This window comes from Enhydra lutris, unplaced genomic scaffold (assembly GCF_002288905.1).
Source record: "Enhydra lutris kenyoni isolate GAN:26980312 unplaced genomic scaffold, ASM228890v2 scaffoldscaffold17, whole genome shotgun sequence".
Taxonomy (NCBI): Eukaryota; Metazoa; Chordata; class Mammalia; order Carnivora; family Mustelidae; genus Enhydra; species Enhydra lutris.
The window spans coordinates 43,423,751-43,436,477 of NW_019154101.1; the positions used below are offsets into that span (position 1 = coordinate 43,423,751).

The 12,727-nt window shown below is 34.9% G+C and overlaps 1 pseudogene; it reads right to left on the bottom strand.

The window, feature by feature from the left end:
* Positions 1–11,239: 11,239 nt before the first annotated feature.
* Positions 11,240–12,089, bottom strand: LOC111147842 (annotated as a pseudogene).
* Between the last annotated feature and the right edge of the window lie 638 nt (positions 12,090–12,727).

The window sequence follows — 12,727 nt, forward strand, 5'->3', positions numbered from 1 at the left end:
TAACATTCTAAAATAGTTTTATTCACCATTTAGTTAATAACCAAATATAAAAATACGAGCAGCATGAAATATAAAGTAATTACTTTTTAATAAAATCATCAGAATTCTGAAAGTAGATTTCAACATTTGGATATAGCAAATGATATAAATGTGTTTGAATTAAACACATTGAACATATCAATAGGTTTTACAATCTAAAACTAAACACTTAACAGTAAAAACTACCTTATAGGAGTACAGCATAGGTATAGGGAGATAAACATGCCTTAACCTCTTTTTGCATAGCACTACCTGAGGTGAAATCTTTCTTTCCTCTAATATCTATCTCAAGCATTGTCTTTGTTTTTAGATGATAAAGCTGCAAGAAAAGCTTCATAGAAGAAATAAGGAAAAAAGAGGATTCTGTCATTGTTACAAAATCTTTTGAAGACAAGGAGAGGAGGCTAACTTTAAAGAATAGAAAGACCATATTCTTTTCTTTTCTTAAAATTTGCCACTTTTAAGAAAACAGGTACTTTTTTCTCTGGTATCTTTTCTAGGGCTCTTAAGTCTTCAATCAGTAAAACTCACTCAGCATTACAATAGTTTTTAGAAATGTGCTCTTAGGTAACGGCAGTTTAGATAACAAGGTGCTAATTTTTAAGTCGTTTGATTCTATATTAGGCATTGAACTGTAGATAGGTCAATTATTCAGATGCACATGAGGGAAAATTTTAAGAAGTTTAGATGAAGACTCTGTTTTGGTGTTAATTCTTTTAAGCCCCTAGATATCACTTACGCAAAACCCTGTTGCTGCTTAGGAATACCTTTAGAAGGTTTAAACAATTTTGCTATTATTGTAGAACATGCCAACCTATTTATGTTTCTCTGATGTTCATTATGTATGCTTATCTAATTTTTAATCAGGAGACTTTGATAATGGGATTATCACAAAGAAACCCAATATCATTTTATTTAAGTAGTGGAAATCATATTGCACTATTATTTAGGATTTAAGCCTTAGAAAGGATTTGAAGCTTGTGAGATTAATCATAGTGCAAAATATTATCCTTTATTCTGTTGTATGTCTAGAAAGATAGTTTTGTTGCTGGGTTTTATTATACTATACAGTCAACTGGGTCACCTTTTACAAATATGTCTTTTCAGTAAGAATGCTTATGGCTAAAGAATTCATACACACACACACACACACACACACACACACACACTCCTTTCACCCCTGGCTTAATGAAATATAATTGACATATAACATTGTATAAGCTTAAGATATAAACACAGTGATGATTTGATATATGTATATATTGGGAGATAATTACCAAAATAAGGTTACTTAACACATCAGTTGCTCACATCATTACCAGTTTTCTATTGTTTGTTTTTTATTTTGTGGTGAGAACTTTTAAGATTTTCTCTCTTAACTTTCCAATATACAATAGAATATTGTTAACTATAGTCAGCTAGGTGTATAGAACTTATTCAGTCTATAACTGGAAGTTTGTACGCTTTGACCACGTTCACCCATTCTCCCTCACCCCTACCCCTGGCCACCACCAATCTACTCTCTGTTTCCATAAATTTTGGTTTTTAGTGATACCATGCAGTATTTGTCTATATCTGTCTGGCTTATTTCACTGAGTATAATGCCCTCCAGGTTCATCCATGTTTTTAAAATGACAGGATTTCCTTTGTTTTTTATAGTTGAATGATATTTCATCTATCTGCGCACACACACACACACACACACACACACCCCACATTTTCTTTATCCATTCATCCACTGATGGACATTTAGATTATTTCCATGTTTGGGCTATTGTAAACAGCACCGCAGTGAACGATGGAGTACAAATAGTTGTGGGGTTTTTTTTTTTGTTGTTTGTTTGTTTGTTTTTAGATATGGTTTCCTTCAGATATATACCCAGAAGGGAGATTACTGGATCATATTGTAATTCTATTTTTAGTTTTTTGAGGAACCTCCATACTGTTTTCCATAGTAGGTATACCAGTTTACATTCCCACCAACTGTGTACAAGTGTTTCCTTTTTTCCATCTTCTTGCTAGTATTTATCTCTTTTTGATAATAAAGATCCTAAAAGGCGTGAGGTGATATCTCATTGTGATTTTGATTTATATTACCTTGATGATTAGTAATGGGGAGCACTTTCTCATGTACCTGTTACCCATCTGTATGTCTTAGGAAAAATGTCTATTTAGGTCCTCTGCCCATTTTTTAATTAGGTTATTTGTTTTTTGATTGTTGTTGTTTGCTATTGAGTCATATATTTGCTATCAGAGCTCCTTATATATTTTGGATATTAACTTCATATTGGATATACGGCTTGTAAATATTTTGCCCCATTCCATATATTGCCTCTTTATTGATTGTTTCTCTTGCTGTGCAGAAGCTATTTAATTTGATGTAGTCACACTTACTTATTTTGGCTCTTATTGCTTGTACTTTAGGTGGCATATCCAAAAAATCATATGCTAAGAATGTCAAGGGGGTTTTCCCATGTTTTCTTCTAGGAGTTCTACGGTTTTAGGTCTTAGATTTAAGTCTTTAACTTATTTTGAGTTAATGTTTTGTGAGTGGTGTAAGAGAGTGGTTCAGTTTCATTTTTTGTATTTGAATATCCCATTTTCCCAACACCATTTATTGAAAAGACTATTGTATCCACATTGAGAATTCTTGACTCTCTTGTCAAATATTAGTTGATCAGCTATAAACCTGGATTTATTTCTGGGCTTCAGTTCTGTCCCATTGGTGTATGTGTCTTTTTTTTAATGCCAGTACCATACTGTGTTGATTACTCTAGCTTCAGAGTATAGTTTGAAATTGGAAAGTATGATGCCTCCAACTTTGTTCTTCTTTCTCATGAATGCTTTGGCTATTTAGGGCTTTTGTTGGTTCCATAAAATTTTAAAATTGCCTTTTCTAGTTCTGTGAAAGATGTCATTGGAATTTTTATAAGTATCACATTGAATCTGTAGATTGCCATGGGTAGTTTGAACATTTTAACAATATTAATTCTCCCAATTCATGAACATGGGATATCTTTCCATTTATTTGTCCCTTCTTCACTTTCTTTCATCAGTGTCTTAAAGTTTTTTGCACACACACACACACCTTTTAAAATTGTAGTACAATTGACACACAATGTTGCATTAATTTCTTCTCTTTTTTTTAAGATTTTATTTACTTAACTGGCAGAAAGAGAAATCACAGGTAGGCAGAGAAGCAGGCAGAAAGAGGGGGAAGCAGGCTTCCTGCTGAGTAGAGAGCCTGATGCTCTATTCTAGGACCCTGAGATCATGACCTGAGCCGAAGGCAGAGTCTTAACCCACTGAGTCACTCAGGCGCCCCTGTTTCATTAATTTCAAGTGTACTACACTTTTCATCTAAATGAAACTAACTGAAATATAGGGGGATCAACTTATTTCAGAAGGTATTGTGTGGAAAGAGATGGGTCCAAATTATGTCCAGGTGTAAAAGAACTGAAGAAAGAGCTGCTAATTCTTATGGGGCTTACATATAACATTTTAAAAAGCACTCACTTTTAAGATTGAGCCTAGATTGATCCAGTTAGGTGAGGTATAATGAAGCTGATAATCTTTCTGAAGATGAATAAGTAGTAGTAATAAATTGAAAAGTAAGTTGAAGATTCAACTGAAGATCTTTAAGAGTTTAGAATAGTTTTCCTGAACCCCCTGTTTACCTTGATTCCTGCTTGGATATGGATTTCAGAGTCTAGCTTTTGTTGGTTACAAGTTGCTGAAAAGATATGTGGGCATTGATGCCATCTGTGAATGGCCCACTTAAGGAGTCATAAAGTCCCCACTTACCCTTAAATATCCCTTGGTACATCCTACATCAAAAAAGATGCATGCATTGTGCCTAAAAATTTTCATTGTTAATCCATTTGTAGTTGAAGTAATGCAGACTGCTATTGAGCTTATTCAGTCTAACATCACAGCAGTAATCTCTTAGTGATTAAGTTAACTCTGTTCTTCATAAAACATCTGATTTAATTGTATTATCTTAGCTATCTGGTGAAGTTCCAAGGACATTTGTGGGAATGAGATCTGAGGGGGGGAGTGGACTTTCTTGTGATGTACAGGGGTCAATATGAAGGGACAAAGACACTGAGACAGAGTGGGAGGCTAGGAAATTTGGTATTATTATGAAGGTTCATTTGGGGACATAACTCTTTTGCTGAAGTTTGAAGAGTACCTAGGATTGAATAGGATCATGAGATGGAGGAATTTCCTGCCTGAGGAAAGAGAGTTATAAAAATAATGAGGAGTTATAAATCTGCTATGTATATAGTATCTGAAGTTGAACTGATAGAGTGGAGACAAATTTACTTTCAACAATTAGGAGACTCAAAAGTAAAATTTCTTCTGATTACCTTTTATATAATATTAGGTGGTGGTATATTCTATTATCTCTCAAAATCTTATTATGGGATTCACTATGTTGCAAATAACTGGGTAAAAGGAGGAGAAAGAAGGTAAAGATGTATTCAAGTCATGGAATACCAAAATTAGCTATGATTCTGGTGAGAAAATGGCAACAAGGGACGTTGCTACTCACAAAATGTAAGATAAAACTGGAATGGTAAAGAAAGGTATATAGGTCCTACTTTATAAGGTAAGTCACTTAAGTTAAAGGCAGTCTTAGAGGGAACACATGACCAGGAAAGAGGTCTTAGGACTGAATTGAGTCACGAAAGTGTGTTCTAATGGAAACTGTCTTGTATCCTTAAAATTTTTGGACTTTTTGCCATTGGTAAGAATTAAAAACCTTCAAAACTTATGGCCTGATGTTACACAGTGCAAGGGTTTCTTCATTTTGCAAGGCATGCTGGTACATGGTTCTTTCATAATACTGTTTTTGATGAGGATAAAGCTGGGCCATTGCCATTATGTGAAGTAGGTCATACAGTGTTTTCTTTTGAGAAGTTCATGCTGAAATGAGAGGAGCTGAGTGAACAGGTCACATAAAGGGTATAGGTAGGTCACCAAAGCAGAGTTGCAGAAGCTCAATAGGAAAGAAAAGCTATTAGCTGAATATACAAATCTGAATAAACATAAGGGTGAGAATATGAGACCAAGAGGCAGTTTAGGTCAGATGAAGGATGGAGCCAGGTGAGGGGTGCTTCTGTACATGCATATTCAACTCAGTTGAAGTTGGAGTATCAGGGATGATGGAATCTCAGTTAAAGGCCTTCAGAGGACTTTCCTAGGGGAATAATAATTATCAATCCAAGAAAAGTCAAGCCTACCATCACAACTTCTGAAAAACTCAACTTATGACAAATAGGTAGATTTTACCTAGAAATATTCCACCCACGTTAGCTTTTGCACAGATTTGTTTTGATACTCCATCTGTATATTTCTGCTAAATTCTCTAATTTGTGAATTTGTTCTTGACTTGGGTTTTCTACTCTTATCTCGAGGTTCCTTCATAATCTGTCAGCTTGGCCTCAAAACCAGGTATGTCACAGCGATTTGTATAAATTTTTATCATTATTTCCAGTACTCCAGAGTTTAGCCCCTTGGCACTTTTCTTTGATACTTCTCTCCAACCTTCTTTTTGTTTACCTTTAATCTGCTCCATCAGTTAGGAACTAAAATGTGTTAAGTTGTGGAAAAATGTAAAATTTATAAGATATAAAATACCTTAGCTAAGTGATAGACATAGACACAGAGTATTTATATCTTGATTAATTCTATTTCATTTAATAATACTTTTCTTCAAAAAGACTTAAGAAGTACAATTGAGAAATGTCAATCTCTGCACATCTTTATTTTTCTTGTACATCAAATGTCTGGATTTGACAGTGGCATAGTCACAGTACTCTAAAAATCTGATCAGCACAAGGGTGTGAAGTGCTTAGGAGGAAGGGTTAAAATTTGGTGAAATTTTCTGCTTATTTGCCTCGTTTCTCCTTGATTTTCAAAAGAGAAAGATTTCAAGGGGAAGAAATGAATGACAAATAGCTAAAGATGTTCGAAAATATTATTGATACCTACACTAGGTACAAATTAAACTATAATCATCTCAGATCTGCTTTTTAAAAATCTTTAATGATATGTGTATATATATGCCTTGGTGATAGTCTTAATGGGAACAGTTGGTCTTTCAGTTCTGATATTTACTGCATTTTCAGGAAAGTATGACTAAACTGTATACAAACATAGCATTAGAAGATGGTAACTCAGTCTCACTGTAAAATATGTCCTTCATAGCAAATAGAACAACATTGTCATCTCCTCTCATAAAACAATATTATGAAAATTTTGAGGTTCTGTGGGATTGGCGGTGTTAACTCTTATCTTCACATTCATTTTTGTTGGTTATGCTACTAATTGCTTTTTTCTGCAGTGATTCTGAAGGTTGTCCCTACTTTCAAGTTCATCCCTCTCTCAGGAGTTTATAATGTAGAGGTGGAAACTAGACACATACTTATGAAACAGGCAATTGCAAAAGGCAAAAATGAGGGAGAGATGCCAACAAGTACAAGTATTGAAAAATGGCAATGGTTTGGAATAGCTAGAGAGGTCTTCAACAAAGATGGAGATCTTTATAGTAACCTGTAAGGTTGGGCAGAATTTGAATAGGTAGAAAGAATTGCATGTGAAGCTGTAGAGGGAATGGATATTTAACCATGCTCTTGGGGTGTTAGGAGGTGATGTGAGAATGAATGGGTGAAACCATATTGTGCTGAATCTTATAGGCTGCTTATTCCAACTGGACTTCATCTTAAGGTCAATAACAAGACACTGGAAATTTGGCAGAGCAGAATGACAAGGGGAAAGCATTATTTTAGGGAGATAAGTTTTGATTTTATAATAATTGTCTTAACTTTTCTATTCTGTGTACTTATAAAATACATAAAGCTAGGAAGAGGGAGTGGGTTACAAGGAGACTTAATCCCTATTTAGATAGATTATTTTAAGTGAATCTGAGGTCAGCTACTTAGGGAATTCAAGGACTGGAAGATATGACTAGAGTTTAGAGTCACAGGGAGGGTATGTTGGCTGGGTAAGACCCAGAGCCCGGCCTATGGACTCTACCCAGAACTCCTTCTTCTTTACTAAGTTCAGTTCCATTATGTCTTCAACTCCCTGCATTCTTCCCACTGTCCTTAAAAACTCTGCTTTAAAACTTATGAGATCTTAAGCAATTACTTAACAAATCCTATCATTAACAAGGCTTTTATGCCTCATATCTCTAGTTTGGCAGTCAAAAAATTTAAACTACTCAAAATATTTCGTTCCGGAAGTTAATAATAAAGGTGCAAGTTACTGTTTTCCTGGAAAGCCAACAATAATTTATAATGTTATTTACCTAAATAGTAATAATGAAGCAATACAGTGTTTTATTTTATTTTTAAAATTTTATAAAATTCAATTAATTAACATATGATGTATTATGAGTTTCAGAGGTAGAGTTCAGTGATTCATTGGTTGTGTATAAGGCCTTAATGTCCATCACCCAGTTACCCCATCCCCTTTGGCCCTCCCCTCCAGCAACCCTCAGTTTGTTTCCTAGAGTTAAGAGTCTCCTATGTCTCCCTCTCTGATTTCATCTTGCAATACAATGTTTTAAAATGTATTATCTCGTTTGATTCTCAGCATGGTCCTGCTAGGCAGGGAGAGCAAACACTAGACTGGCTAGAAGTAATTGTTTTGTGAAGCAACCACAGAGAGGAAGGAAACAGAACTTGACTCTTAATTTCATGTGCATCAGCTATTTCTACAAGGGGTCTACTACTTATAGGTTATGTTTGGCTCTGTCGGTTTAAGTTGTACATATGCTTTCCTTCATCATAAAACTGAGGTTATACTTATTTCCTTGATTTCCAGGGTTGAATAAAACATAAATATTGAATGATTGACTTAAATGTAATAATTTTCTATAGATAGATCTCAATACTGTAGATTATTTCCCAATCATGTAATCTTTGAAAGAGAACCCTAATGGAGTTTCTTGAAGCAGGTAGCTTTTTTTTTTTTTTTTTCAAAAAAAGGAAAAGAAATTATTTTTCTCTGAAACTGTCATAGAGACATCTGAAAAGAGACTTTAGAATAGGGTGCTACTATCATGAATGATTTGAGTGTTCAAAACCAATTTTAGAAATCATTTTTACCTAAGATTAAAGAAAGAAACAGGTTTGCAGTGTAAGAAGCATTTTACAAAGGTCTTGCCCATTGTTTGATGTTTTACATGATTTAGGAGGAAAATGGTTGTTTCTTCTTATGGCAGACCTCACATATAATAGAAGAGGAAACTGTCTAAAATAGTGTGATTTAAAGGGTATCTTCCCCCAAATAAGAGCATATTTACATATAAACATGCACAGACATATATGCACCTGACTTTTGGCTGCCTGTCATCTGTCTAGTTGTGTCTGTCTGTCTATCTATCATCTACCTATTATCATCCTATCATTACATATCTCTTTTACACGTAGACTATTATAATCTGTAAAAGCCATGATCAAAGAGTTGGCATGTAGATTTAAAATTTGAGTATTTATATATTAATGTATATGCCCATGTAAATATTCACAGTAACAAAGGGAGTAACTCTCTTTTATATTTGAGAACTGCTATAATCAGAAGACAAGTACGTGATACTAAAGGAGCTGTGTTTGAAAGGAGGTGGGGAGAGATTCTCATGGCATTTAGCAGGGGTCATGGTAGGGTGTGTGTGTGTATGTGTGTGTGGGGGGTGTGTGATGGTTACCTGGGCAACAGGGGAATAGCATGAAAGTGCTGTGGGGGAAGAAAGGGAAGTGGGAGGGCTGAAAGGAAGGTTTAATTTCATCTTTTCCTTAATGCTAATGCTGCTTCTAATATCTTCTGTAATTATAGTCCAACAGTGAATCTTTTCTTCTACGTGTTAAGATTTTGGCCATTATCGATAATGCAGTGCTTTCAGGATAGTCCTATATATAGTGACTAGATATATGGTTAACTTCAACTAGTCATATATGATACATATGTATGATAAATATATATGATGTATATATGTGATCCATTGTATTTGTGATGGATATGCAAATATAAACAAGATCTTTCTAGCCTGCAAACTTAGCCACCATCACTATAACTGGATGTGGTTTGATGTAAGAAGAACATAGAGAGAGGCATATTAATTATTGGAACATAGGGAATATACCATTGGCTTTCTATTCTCAGATGGCTATCAGAGAAGGAAAAATGTTGCTGTATGAGAGAATAGATGATTTGGAGAGGAAGAAATTAAGGGTTTCTCCTTCCTCTCCAGGAAGATTATAATTGGTCCTCAAGTGATCCATAGGTTTTACAATGTGGTTAGTGACATCAATAAATACAACCTCTGTAGAGATTTTGAGAGAAATACATATTTTTATTTCATATTTTTATCTTCTTAAGCTGAAAACCTAGCAGAATTTCTTGCCTCTAATATTGCTCAGTTTCAGTTTAATATTACCCAAATCCTATTTTAGCTCAGTTTTCTTCAAAGTTATACAGTCATTAGTCAATCAAAGTGCACCTGCTTTTCAGTTTCATACGGAGACACATGGAACTGGGGTTTTTTCAACCTGAGAAATGTCAGTTTTCTGGAGATGTGAATGTGACCTGAGGAGTCTGGTTTTGCGAGGAAGAGATTTTTCTGAACCCTCATTAAAAAAAAAAAAAAAAAAAGTGGTGCCTAATTTTTTGTATTGCCTTAGAGTTTTTACAGTGTATTATCTCACTTTTTACTCACATCAAAACTATCACCTGAGAGTTGTTACCTCTGTTTTACTCCTGAGGAAACTGAAAGTTGAAGAGAATACATAACATGCTCAGTCACTGAGCTGAAAAGCAGCAGCACTGGGATTCACACTGGGTCTTCTTACCCCATGTCTACACACCTTTACTGGATGACCCACTAATGCTTGTCAAAGAATGATCTGGTAAAATGCTTCTTTTCAGGTCAACATGATACATGTGATGTGTAAGTTTTACAGATACTAGAAAGTAACAAGAAAATTGCTGAATGTTAATTAAGAATTATGATCAAAGAAAGACTTTTTTTTTTTTTTTTGTTATATAGGCAAAGCGTGTTTCTTACATACCCAGCTGGTCATATTAGGAACAAGCCATACTAAGAAAGCAGCTCTGTACCCACTACTAATAGGCTCATGACTACAGACAGGAATGTGAGGATCAAGACTTGGCTGGTGGAGCTGAAAGTATCCTGGAGAGCCTGAGGGAATTCATATGAGAAGTATGAGAAAATGGGCTTTGGGGATGATCAATCAGTTTACTAACCTTTCTCTGTGTCAGCATACTATCAGGCAGAAAAGGAATATACTTTGGTTTGTGTGGTATGTTTTCTTGTCAGATTTGCTGGAGTTTCACACTACTTAAAATGTGTTTAATTTTAGTATGGTATCTGATACTAATGTGGGTGGAATTAGCCAATATTCTGTAGAACTATAATTTACATAATTTTGTGATTTCTAGCTCTGGAAAATTATTTTATTTATTTTTTTTCAAGATTGTATTTATTTATTTATTTGACAGACTGGAAAATTATTGATGACTTTTAATTATCAATGACTTTACCTTTAAATTCATAGATTAACTCATAAAGTATTATTATTGATCAAGTAAACAATATTTTTTAGTAGGTAATTGTCTTTTGTGAGAACAAAAATATGTCTAATGGCACATTCCTACATATTGTTTAAAATTTTATTTTCATTACAAAACTAAGAAGAGGATGCATTTCAAATTGGTTATGTGGTTGAATTATTACCCTTCTAACTAGACAAAGACATGGAGCAAAAGTTTGCTTTTGACTGGATGATGAAAAGCCAGTCTTCTTGCAGGTAAAGGATAATTAAATATGTTGGTGGAAGATCTTTCATTGAAAGCCATTTCTTGTTCTTCAGGAAAATGAGAATTGGGGATCATTTGTTTAGGTTACTAGTATTTGAACTCAGCTGAGACTGACAAAAATTCCTTAACTAAACTCTACTCAGGTTCCTTTGAACTCCTCTACACAGGACCTGATCTTTTCTTTCCTTTCTTTTTTTTAAGTTTTAATCCTAGTATAGTTAATTTACAGTGTTCTATTAGATTCAGGTATACAATATAGTAATTCAGCAATTCCATATATTAGTATTCATCAGGATAACCATACTTTTTTTTTTTTTAATGGATCAGTTATTTAATTAGGATCTTCATAAGAAATTTAGAACACCAATTTGTAAGGGCAAACTCCATTTCTGAGAGAAAACAGAGAGGAGGTAACCCTGAAGCTGAGGAACAGCTTTGATTTTGGGCAGAATTTGCAAGTCCACAGCTTTCTGATCAACCTTGTGCTACTCCATAATCTCATATTTCTCCTTGACTGTTTCAAAGATCTCACCTTCCTGGTGTCTGGGTTTGTACAGCTTCTCCTTCTTGAGATGTTTGGGGATTTTCGCATTGTTGATATCAATTTTGGTGGAAGTGGCAATGACAAATTTCTAGTGTGTTCTATGCAGAGGAACTCGATTGAGGGCCAGAAGTCCTATCACAAGTAGCAAGCCACTGCTCAGTTGCTTCAGGAAGACCACCCTCTTGTCTCTGTGGCACCCAGTGAAGATGATCAAAATGGTCTCAGGGGTAATGCTAGCTCAAAATTTTCTCACATGTTGACTGAAAGTTTTTTTGCTGTGGCTCAACAGCTTTTGAGGCACATCTTCAGTAGATAATACCTAGGCATTTTGCAAAGTTTAAACACTCAGATACCACCATTGTTGTCACCACTAAGTGGTTTTGTGACAGTAGCAAGAACCTTCTCCTTCCTTTTCTTTTCAACCCTGGATTTAACTGTTGAATACTTTCTCTTGTACATGGTCTTTCCTGAATGCATAGCCAGTCATAACCAACAAGGATATTTGCCAATTCTGCTTAGGACAGGGTCTCAGCTACAGTGGGGCTCCCTTCTTTGGCATTTTAGCCTTGAGATTATCCTTCTTAACCTTGCCAGCAGCATCAGCCTTCTTGGCTTCAGGATTCTTATTATTTTCTAGCTTCTCAAGTTTTTCACCCACCATCTTATAAGATGGGAAAGAGAACTCAAGAAAACTGTACTCTTAATCCCCTTCACTTATTTCACCCATTCCCCTGCCTACCTCCCCTTTGGTAACCAACAGTTTGTTCTTTATAGCTAAGAGTTTGTTTTTTGGTTTGTCTCTCTCTCTTTTTTTTTTTCTTTTGTTTGTTTTGTTTCTTAAATTCCACATATGAGTGAAATCACGTGTCTTTTTCTATTTATTTTGCTTTGCATTATACTATCTAGCTCCATCTATGTTGTTGCAAATGGCAAGATTTCATTGTTTTTTTATGGCTGAATAATATTCCTTTGTGTGTGTGTGTGTGTGTGTGTGTGTGTGTGTGTGTGTATCACATCTTCTTTATCCATTAATGGATACTTGGGCTGTTTCCATAATTTAATTATTGTAAGTAATGCTGCAATAAAATCAGGGTGCATATATCCTTATGAATTAGTGTTTTTGTATTCTTTGTGTGAACACCCAATAGTGATTACTGAAATATCATAAGATATTTCTATTTTTAATTTTTTGAGGAACCTCCATACTGTCTTCCACAATGGCTACCAGTTTGCATGCCCACCAACAGTGCATGAGGGTTCCTTTTTCTCCACATCCTTGCCAACACTTGTTGGCCACCC